The sequence below is a fragment of the Chelonoidis abingdonii genome, chromosome 1 (genome assembly GCF_003597395.2).
Source record: "Chelonoidis abingdonii isolate Lonesome George chromosome 1, CheloAbing_2.0, whole genome shotgun sequence".
NCBI lineage: Eukaryota > Metazoa > Chordata > Testudines > Testudinidae > Chelonoidis > Chelonoidis abingdonii.
This window is the reverse complement of record NC_133769.1, coordinates 224,359,303-224,370,565: the sequence shown is the minus strand read 5'-3', so window position 1 is coordinate 224,370,565 and position 11,263 is coordinate 224,359,303.

Sequence of the window (11,263 nt, the reverse complement as noted above, 5' to 3'; positions counted from 1 at the left end):
GCCCCTGAGGGTTCCCAGCCACCTCTTCAGCTGGGAGCCCCTGGTTGATTTATAATAAAGTATCACCTCCCCACCCCCAACCTTCCTTTTTGGCCCACAGCTGTTTTGGTGGGGTGGCGCTGGGGAAGGAGGGTTTGTTTCTGCAGGGCTTGGCGGCCCTGGGGCAGGGTGTTTCCGCTGGGCCGGGAGGTTTCGACCCTCATCTGTTTTCTTTGGAGTAATGTGGCCCTCGCCGCTTTACGAGTTGTGCAGGCCTGTCCTATGGCAATATACCTAATACCAACAACAACAACAAAAGGGTGAATCACGTAGTTTTGCTTAGCATTCTTGCAAATAGAATTTTTGACATAGAAACATAGGCACTATCGGAAACCCAAGTCTGCCTCTAGACTTTAGCCATGTGAAGACCAGCAAGAGCTAGGAATGTGCATATCCCTTTAAAGGGAGCTAGACAGCAGGAGTCCTTATCTAAGAGATCCCTGCCCCACATATATATGTTCTATCAGCAGTTCCTACAGCTGTCAGTGGATCACCAATGTTCATGTCGGAACAAAATCTCCCCTATAATTCACTGGGATTGAAATGCTGAACCTCTACACAGGGCACAATTCCACCCTTAGCGAACTTGATTGAAGAATAGATTTCCATGAATTCATGTTTCACACTAGTTTTGCAATGTTTTCAAATGCGAATCCCACTTCCACCAATGTTGTTTGGAGGGATTTTTGGCACGTTATCTAAACAGCACAAGTCAAGTTTCCAAGGTTACTCCATGTTATGTCAGAGATCACATCAGCCTCCAGCCATACCCAGGACTGCAATAGGCAGAAAAGGGGCATAACATCATTCACATGGATTTATAAATTAACAGAACCCTCAGTTTTAAAACCTCCCATACAGTAACTAACACAGTTACATCTTTATAATCCCAGGTATCAAGCTGTCTGGAGTGACTCAAGAGCATGTGTACCAACCTTGGGGCAGACAGTTAAGACGTAGGGCATAAACCCCAAACTAGTTATGAGTTCTATACTTAAATTTCACCAACCAAGCAACAAGTGTGAACTCCTCAAGCACTAGAACAGCCCAGTCAGGGAGTCACAGATAGTCCACTTGGGTACTCCAATCTATCTTGCCACCTAGGTAAAGTTGGCTTTGTGATAGATGGTCCCTGACACAAAGAATCACAATATTCAGGTTACTCCCAGTACCAAAGGACCAGTCACTTACCTCAGGTCAACTGCACCTTAGATCTCGCACCAAAGACAATGCTTGCAAGTAATCCTATAATAAATTATCTAAAGATTATTAACTAAGAAAGTGAAATGAGTTATTTAAGAGGTTAAAGCTGGTAAATATACACACACACACACACGAGGTACAGTCTTTGGTTCCAAAAGGTGGTAGAAGTTCCCATAATAACCCAAGCTAATCACTGGAAATCTTTTGCATATGCTTAGTAATCCTTGTACCTCAGAGTTCAAGCAGCATAAAATACAGTTTCTTCTTCTCAGGCATTTTTGTTCCCTTTCCCTAGAGTTCAAACTGGGATGAGTCCACATGCGTTGCTCCCACACACACACACCCACAAAGACGAGACATCAACGTTTGATGTCTCACAATGGCTCATTTTGTTTCAGTGGGTCTTCTTGTGGGCGGTACCTAACACCTGCTGTAGGAAACTAGTATTTAACCCTTGGTAATGCTTCTCTCCTGGCTGTTGATGAGTTACACAGTTACCGAGGTTTATACATTATAACCTTATAACGCGGGGTACAGATGTAATTTCAGTATAAGTGAAATTACTACATGCAGCATCCTACAAACATTTCATGAAGTCTAAACACATTCTTATAAACTTACCATCTGCTTTAACAGTGCTAAAACACAAGTGAGTTAGGCGGGTTTCCAGTTACGTATTGGTCAGTATTCAGCTGAGGCCTAGGGGCACTGGCATGAGCTGGCACTTGGTCTGTCAGCATCCCACCAGGCAACACAGAGGCTTATTTGCAGTTGAGGCTACAGGAATAAACATTATGCAATAATTTTCTTAGGTATAGCTTGATCATAAATTATCTGTATATGAATGAAGGAGTGTGGGGGTCTCCTTTTCATGTTGTCCAAACCCAAAAGGTGGTGATTCTGTTTAAACAGTTAACCCTTCTGGCTCCACATTTCAAAAGGGATCTTTCAAGTGATTTAATGTGGCACTATTATTTCTGATGGACGACCTCATTTATTTCAGAACTAATGGGTGACAGTTAGCTCAATTTTTTCCATCTTCAGTGACAAGAAAATAACTTACAATTGGTGTATTTAAGAAATAAATTGAAAACAACAAAAAAAAAAATGGAATGATGCACCAAAGGATAAATCATGAACAGGATTTATAGTATAGAGAAATAATGTTCTTGCAAAATATATATATCTCTCACTTGGTTGCAATGACTAATATAGTCTAAGTGCTGTTCAGAGAGTATCTACTGCCTTTTTACCTGTGCTAGAGCATCTCCAGTCACAACCTGAACCTATATTCTATTGTAAGTGCTGCAGTGATTAAAACCCCATTGTCCATAAAGCTAAACAGCAGGAGATGCTGTTTCTAAGTAAGTTAAGAGGTTAGCTGTTTGACAATACTTTATAATAGATAATAGGTACAAATTATTATTCCTTTGGTACTTATAGTCTATTGTAAGAGTTACTGTGAAGATGAATTCCTTCAGTAACATTGTGCATATGATTATAGTATCACATTAGCAGCACTATGGTTATGATCAAGAAGACACTTCCGTTATAATCCCTTATTTGCGGGGGAGGGAACAGAAAAACAAACAATGATATCCTTTCAGTTCAAAATTACCAAGTTCTCCCCCCATCTAAAGGCAAACTTTTCAGAAGTTTTCGTAATGTTCATTGTGCTTATGTTTAAGATGCCTAAGCATACAAACAATTTTTTTTTTTACACCTAAGTATCCGAATTTATTATCTTTGCACTTGGGTAACTCAAAATGGGCTTTTAAAGCTTGATTCCTGGACTTCTGGGAGGTCACAAAGTGACCTTAAAGCTGTCCTACCAAGGTAGCTGAGGATTCCCTTGGCTTGGGGGAAATCACTGGATGAGGAAAAGCTGACGTAGCTGTCTGCCAGGCAGCTCTAATTTGTGACAGGAGTCAGATCAGCCTCCAACCACCCCTGGACTACAGGAGGGAGAAAAGGACGATCAGTTCATCTTTGCTTCTGATCCCTAAGGAGCGCTGAGCTCAGCCCAGGAACACCTGAAAATTTAGTCCTCAGACTTACTCAGGAACAGGTTATCCATCAGGACTAACCATAACAGGCACCTGGGGCAAAATGTATCTGGTATGCAGTACACATTGAAGACACATCACAATAAAGTGCTTGCGTTTTAAGAAAGCTGCTGAATTCTACTGCAACAGAGCTATTGTTAGCTAGTCATATCAGGCAATTCAGGCAGTTATGTTTCATCCAAAACATGACTCCATTTTGAGGGAACATCTACACTGCTTGCTTCTTTTGGCACACATAGCAGTACCCACCCTTTGGATATAACAGCAGGATAGCCAGGGAGGCATGGCTTAGGGCAGTGGTCCCCAACCTTTTCAGCTGGCGGGTGCTAGCCGAAGGACCACTGCAGAGGTGGAGCACCCACCGAAATGCCGCCAAATTTCGGTGGCAACGCCTCTCGATGACGTCGCTTGCCGTTGACAAGCAACGTCATCGAGAGGCGTCCCCGCCAAAATTCAGGAGCAACGCCTCTCGATGAGGTCACTTGTCGATGGCAAGCGGCGTCATTGAGAGGCGTCCCTGCCGAAATTCGGGGGCGATGCCTCTCGACGACATCACTTGTTGGCGACAAATGTTGTCATTGAGAGGCGTCCCCGTCAAAATGCCACTGTGGCATTTCGGCAGGTGCTGTCCTGGAGGCCAGGACGCGGGCGCATTAAGATGGCCCTGCGGCTGCCATGGAGCCCACAGGCACCGCTTTGGGGACCCCTGGCTTAGGGTATATCTACACAACCTGCCGGATCGGCGGGCAGTGATGGATCCAGGGGGGGGTCGATTTATCGCATCTAGTCTAAACACAATAAATCGATCCCCGAGCACTCTTCACATAGCTGAAGTTGCATAACTTAGATTGATCCCACCCCCAGTAGCCCAGGCTTTAGGCAAGTAAAGACACACCTGAAGTGTGCAGATATGTACATGAGTATATACCCTACATGCTCTCTACTCACCCAAGCAGTGCCTCCCTGCCTACACTGCTGTTTTTAGCACTATAGTGTCCCACTGCTGGAGCCTTTCCTCTTCACAGGGTAAGACTCCCCAGCAAGGAAATGCTGTGGCAGGGAGGCAGCAGGGAAAGGCTTCAGCTTTTCCTGCTGCAGCCCCTCTGCCAGAGCCTCTTTCTGATGTTGTAGCTATTCTTAGAAGTGTGGATGCAGCCTGCTTTTCACTGCAGTGTATAAGCTGTGCGTAGCCTACACGAAAGGTGATCAGATGTCCCAATTTTATAGGGACAATCCCAATATTTGGGGCTGTGTCTTATATAGTCACCTATTATCCCCTACTCCCATCCCAGTTTTTCACCCTTGCTATCTGGTCACCCTACCAACATGTCACTGCCAATAGTGCATAGTACACACATGGCCTCAGTGTCCCTGAAATTTTGCTTTTTCATGAAATTTCACAGCAATGCTTTTTTGCATCAAATCACATGAGAGCATGAAAAGCCAATTATGTGCAAAATGTCATGCTTATGAGAGTCTGATAAGAAACAGAGAAGGACAGTAAACATCTTGAATGTCTTGCTGATGGAGAGAGACTGGGAGAAAGAGGGAACATTATTTACCAATATAAATAATATAACGTATTTACACACACTTACACAATCATGCAGAAAAAAGGAGGAGACAAGGGGAATGAGCCAGATTGGAGGAAAGGAATGGAAACAGATCTAACTTAGCCTCACACCAGAGTACTCAAATCTATGCTCCACAAAGAAAATAAGTGTGCTAGGACAGATGTCAGCAGACTTGGATAATTTCTGATTTATAGACTGATCAAAAGCCCATTGGATTCAACAATAAGCCTTTCCTTGACTTCAGTGGGCTTTGGATCAGGCTTTTGATCCTCAATTAAGATTTTTCCCATTAGTGAGTAGCCAAAATGCTACTAAATGTGATCTATACAGGATGTACGTAGACAGTATTTTCACATAAAGTTTAGCAAAAATATTGGGTCAGAGTAGCAGCAGATCTAGGACAGTGAATCAGAGGTTTCAGAAAATAAAACAAAAATTTCAATGAGAAATTATAGGGATAATATATAAAATTAAACATCTTCCATTGTTTGCTGTATTGTTGTAGCTATGTTGATCCCAGGATATTGGACCAGCTTCTGTTGGCCCAATAAAGATATTACCTCACTCACCTTCTTTCTCTAATATAAAATTAAAACAAGAAGAATATGAAGATGGAATGCAATCAAGCAAGGATTATTGTCTAATGTATGGGTTACTACCAATGTTGTTCAGCCACATAACATTTTGAGAGGATAAAATGAGTGGTTTGGGTTTTGTATTCATAGTCTGCAGCAGTGGTTCCCAAACTTGTTCTGCCGCTTGTGCGGGGAAATCCCTTGGTGGGCCAGGCTGGCTTGTTTACCTGCTGCGTCCACAGATTTGGCCGATCACAGCTCCCACTGGGCATGGTTTACAGCTCCAGGCCAATGGGAGCTGCTGGAAGCAGCGGCCAGAACGTCCCTCGGCCCACGCCACTTCCAGCAGCTCCCATTGGCCTGGAGCAGCAAACCGCGGCCACTGGGAGCCATGATCGGCCGAACCTGCGGACGCAGCGGGTAAACACAGCAGCCCAGCCCACCAGGGGCTTTCCCCGCATAAGCGGTGGAACAAGTTTGGGAACCACTGGTTTAAAGGAAAATGAAGCATTTTTGCTTACCATGTTTTGCCTTCTGTGATTCTCAGTCTGAATAGTAAGTCTCCTTTTATTTTTAAAATAATTATTTGCCCTGTTTATAGGAATAAAACAAACTAGATAACCCCTAGTTCTTTTCATCCAGCAATCTCAATGTTCTTTACAAAGGGAGATAAGTGAGTATCATCAGCCCCACTTTACGTAGTGGTACTTAAGACACAGAGAAAGGAAGTGATTAGCCCAGTGTCATCCAGCAGACTAATGGCAGAGTGGGGCCTAGAATTCAGCTCTCCCAAGTCCTAGTCTAGTATGCTATCCGCTAAGTCACACAAGAATACCTAATATCCTTAAGCAGAATTATAATAAAAATATATCCATCATCTCAGAAGCCTACAAAGTAACACCTTTCTTCACTAAATCTCCTCTATCCTGGTCCACACATGATTTCCGTAATAAACACCCACAGGGTGGCCATGGTCCATCTTGATTCATGTACACTGAATGGTATGTTTTCAGAAATACAGCATTTACTCTTGAAATAGATTTTAAAAGTAATAAAAATGTGTTATATCTACATATCTTTAGAACAGGCCTGCACAACTCATAAAGCGGCAAGGGCCACATTACTCCAAAGAAAACAGATGAGGGTCGAAACCTCCCGGCCCGGCAGAAACACCCCACCCCAGGGCCGCCAAGCTCTGCAGAAACAAACCCTCCTTCCCCAGTGCCACCCCACCAAAACAGCCACCCCACCAAAAAGGAAGGTTGGGGGTGGGGAGGTGATACTTTATTATAAATCAACCAGGGGCTCCCAGCTGAAGAGGTGGCTGGGAACCCTCAGGGGCAAATTAAAGGGCTCGGGGCTCCAGTGGCTGAGGGAACCTGGCAGGGCCGACTCTAGGTTTTTTGCTGCCCCAAGCAAAACAAAATTTGGCTGCCCCCCGTCCCAGCCCTGGGCTCCCCCCTGTACGCCCCTGCTGCCCCAGTCCTGGACTCTCCCGCCACCCACCCACACCCCCTGCTGCCCCAGCGCTGGGCTTCCCCCTTTCCTCCCCACCAGTGCCCTCCCCCCACCCCACTGCTGCCCCAGCCCAGTTACAGTGGATCAGTATATTTGATTTGGGAGAAATGAAGTAACAGCTGGCCAAACTCAGCTTGAGCACTCCTGAATTTTGAGGTGTTCAAATCTGGAAGGCAGGTGCTGGGGGTGGGGGAGCTGTGGGCTCTGCGGAGGAGCATGGCAGCAACGTGTCTGGAGCTGCACGGAGCCAGACACGCTGGTCTGAGTGGTACGGTAAGGGGGCTGGGGGTTGGAGAAGGGGTAGGAGGTTCCAGGGGGCAGTCAAGGGACAGGGAGCAGGGGGGGGTTGGATGGGGCGAAGGTTCGGGGGGGCAGTCATGGGACAGGCAGCAGTTGGATAGGCATGGGAGTCCCAGGGATTTATCAGAGGACAGGTAGGGGGTGAAGTCCTGGGGGGAAGTTGGGGGGGGATCTCAGGAGGAGGCATTTGGGGACAAGGAGAAGGGAGGCTTAGATAGGGGCTGGGGTCCCAAGGGGCAGTTAGGGACAGGGGTCTCGGGAGGGGGCAATCGGGGGACAAGGAGCAGCAGCATTTAGATGGGGGGGATCCTGGGGGGCAGTTAGGGGCAGGGGTCCCGGGAGAGGGGTATCAGGGGACAAGGACCATCGGTGCTTAGATAGGGGGTGCGGGTCCTGGGGGCCAGTTGGAGCAGGGGTCGGGGAGGGGGCAATCAGCGGCCATGGCTGAGATTAAAGGGCTCTGGGCTCCCCACTGCTGCCGGTTCAAAGGGGTCTGGGCTGCCCGCAGAGTGCCGTGTGTGGGGGATTTAGAATGTTGTGCAGGCCTGCCATGGGATATGAGGCAATCATTCTAGTCAATAAGGAATATAGACACAGCCACTGTATTTTGGACTCATTGGGTACAATTTTGAAAAGTGTCTATGTAACATAAGTAATTTAATGACTAAAAATGTAGGTAATTCTTTAAAAAAAATATCAAAAAAGAAAAGAAAAGACCCTTTAAGATTAGCTTGGGTGCCAAGTGGAGCTGGCTGAATATTATTTTTCTAATATACTGTTCAATTAATGTTTCTATTCATTGAATTTATTAGATGGGTATATTTTTGTAATATTCATCCAGCTCTGTAGATAGTCAAATTTTAGTGAACAATTTAATCAATGGGTTATGACAATATTAATTGAGGGCCAGATTCTGTTACTCTTACTTGTGTTGAATAGCACTTTATTTCACAAAAAACTCAATGGAAGTCAATGCGGCCACTTGTGGAGTAGGGCATTACTTAATGTGAGCAAAGATATCAATTTGGCCTTGAATAATTTATACCTCTAGTATCAAATAGTGCTGGTAGGCAAACTCTCTTGTTACATTTAATAGAACAAGCGGTTTTAATGGGTTTTCCAGGCAACTGTTGCAATATAACCCATTTGCAGCAGTACAGGCTTGTGAATGTTTTCCCTCAATTCTGAAGTTCATTTCTTTTTACATTTAATGGTCAGGAAGTCTCTTCAAGAAAAGAAAGCCATGGCAGTCATTTGCATCGCTGTCATGAGGGAGTGACATCCTGCAGAAGATCAGTTTACATTGCCATGTAGTCTTTCTGTCTGAACAGATGTTTTTATTTTAGTTAAGCACTGTGCTGCACATCCTCACAGGTATTGCTTCTCCTGATGTATGCAGGGAAGCTGCTAGTAGAATAAAGGGCACAAAGAAATGCACAGATCCAAGATATCCGTTACAGGATAAAACACTGATGCTGAGTCATCTGTTTTCTTGCCACCATTAAACCCTAACATTGTCATCCAAACAGAGAAGGGTTCAGTTGAGAATGAGCCTGAAGCCTGTTCCATTTGGCTCCCACCAGTTGAGCACCTACTGCTCAGTGCAGATCACCCCTGGACTACATGGAACTGCCTTAACTGACTCTGCACTGGAGTCAGCTGGTCTAGAGAGGCAATGATCAAGTGGGGCTACGTCACTGGCCCCAATACCTGAGACTGCGTCAGAGCGCCTCAAAATATGAAGCCTCTCCTATAATGCCAGCTGCTTGTGAGTGTGAATGCTCTTCCAGTGACATGGTGGAATGCAATGATTAGGTAATTTCATGTGCATGGATGTGGTGGGACAAAAAAGAGCACCATACAAACTAAATTTTATCTTATTACAACTTGTGAAATACACAAAGGTAAGCAGATACAATGCCATACTAACATATTTGTGTGCAGTGTTGTAGCCATGTTAGTCCTAGGATATAAGAGACAAGATGGGTGAGGCAATATCTTTTATTGGACCAACTTTTGTTGGTGACAGAGGGACAAGCTTTCAAGCTTACACACAGCAACCTGAAGAAGTCTGTCATCAACATAATGTCATCAGCCTAGGCAACAATGTTAAGGTATGTAAGCTGTGTGGCTTGGTGCATTTTTTTCAAAATAACATCGATTCAAGCAGTTTTATGTTTCTTTAAAGGAGGAGAGGTGAGCCATTTTGAATATGGAAAATCAAAATGTTCATTTTTAAATCTTCAGAGTGTTAGGTACCATTTTCATAGGTGCTAGAACTAGGAGCGCTGGGGGTGCTGCCACACACCCTGGCTTTAAATAGTTTCCATTATATACAAGGTTTACAATTTGGTTCAATGGCTCTCAGCACCCCCACTATAAAAATAGTTCCAGCACCCCTGCCATTTTCCTTCCTTTCTTTTCCTGTAGCCAGAGCTTCAGAGGTTTACTGAATTTATGAAGATCAAACATTTCCAAATATAATCACTGAAAAAAACATTTAATTTTTAGGTTCGTGATTGTTCCTTTTGATCTTGAGTAAATTTTATTTTTATATTCATATGGCTGTTTTTCTTTCTGACAGTTATAAAAAAGGATTTTCTTTTTATAGATTAATTAAAATAAATTAGCTTTTCTAGTACAGTTTTATTCTAGATCATCAGCATTATAATTATCGAAAGTTTATCTAGAGAGATTTTACTGATTTGAAAAGTTACATTCGGAACATTCATTTTAACTCTACAGTTGTCTAAACGTTTATAATTTATTGTTCAACGTTTATCTAAAGCAGGCAAATGTACAAAGTATTTAAAAGTGTGAATGTTAATGTTTTTATATCAGTCACTTAAAAGCCAAAGTTACTCTGAAATGGAATCTGAATTAGTTTGCTGTGGTTTCTTTCTGGTTTGAATTGATTTACTTGGTTTCATTAAACAGATTCTGCTCTTCATTTCTTAGAGGTTTCCTGCTCTTACTACTACAGGTATTTCTATTGAGGTGGAGGATTTACTTTTGGTTGTATACAAAAGAGAAGTGCAGAGACATTATGGAATAGCTAAACAGATTACTGGTGATTTAGCTTTAGATATCACCAAATCATACATAGGACTTTCCAGCGTGGGATCATATCATTGTTCTGTTTAGTGTGCAATAACTGATGCAGAAGAGGGCCTTTTAGTGCACTTAGCCAATTTTAAAATGCTACTTCTTCCTGATACCCCTATAGTGATCAGCTTATGCCTCGAAGCATGAAAGGTATTATCTGTTACTTTCTAACTCTTAAAGGTGATTGATACTCATGGAATGGTTAAGATTATTCTAACTCGGTGGTGTGCAACCTTTTCATCCTGAGGGCCAAATGCCTTGCTTTAGAAAGGCAAAGGGCCTACAACCAATTCCCGGGACAGATTCTCTAGTGTGTTTTGCTCCTTTTGTGCTGCGCAGGTGTGCAAAGGGAGTGCTACTTGTAAATCCCCTGCTGGGGATTCCCGCAGTATAGGTGAGTCTCCAGTAGGCACAGTGATAGAGGCTGCGGGGAGGGTGTGGCATTACATCTCCTCTTCTTCATAGTAATATTATTATGAAATGAGTATGGTGGCATAATTATGATGTATTTTGTGCAAGATAAGGCATGTGAGGTATCATTGGAAAGGTTATGATTTACTGAATATAATTATCCTACTTGTATGCATATATCATTTTTGTATCTGAAGTTACAATATTGTCTATGCATCTATTACAAATGTGTTTACCCTAGGGGAATGCCCACTAGACGGAATGTAATCAGTCTAGATGGCTGGCTGGGAAGGGCCATTAGGGAAAACAATAGGACTTTGAAGATGCTAATCTCCCACCAGAGTGTCTTCCTGGGAAGCCTTCCTGAGGATGTTACAAACAGCTTTTGTCTCATGGCTGCTGTGCCCCTACAGAGACATGTGACCAAGTCACCTGGTACTGGACTCCACCATAATACTGGTCTTTTTCCACT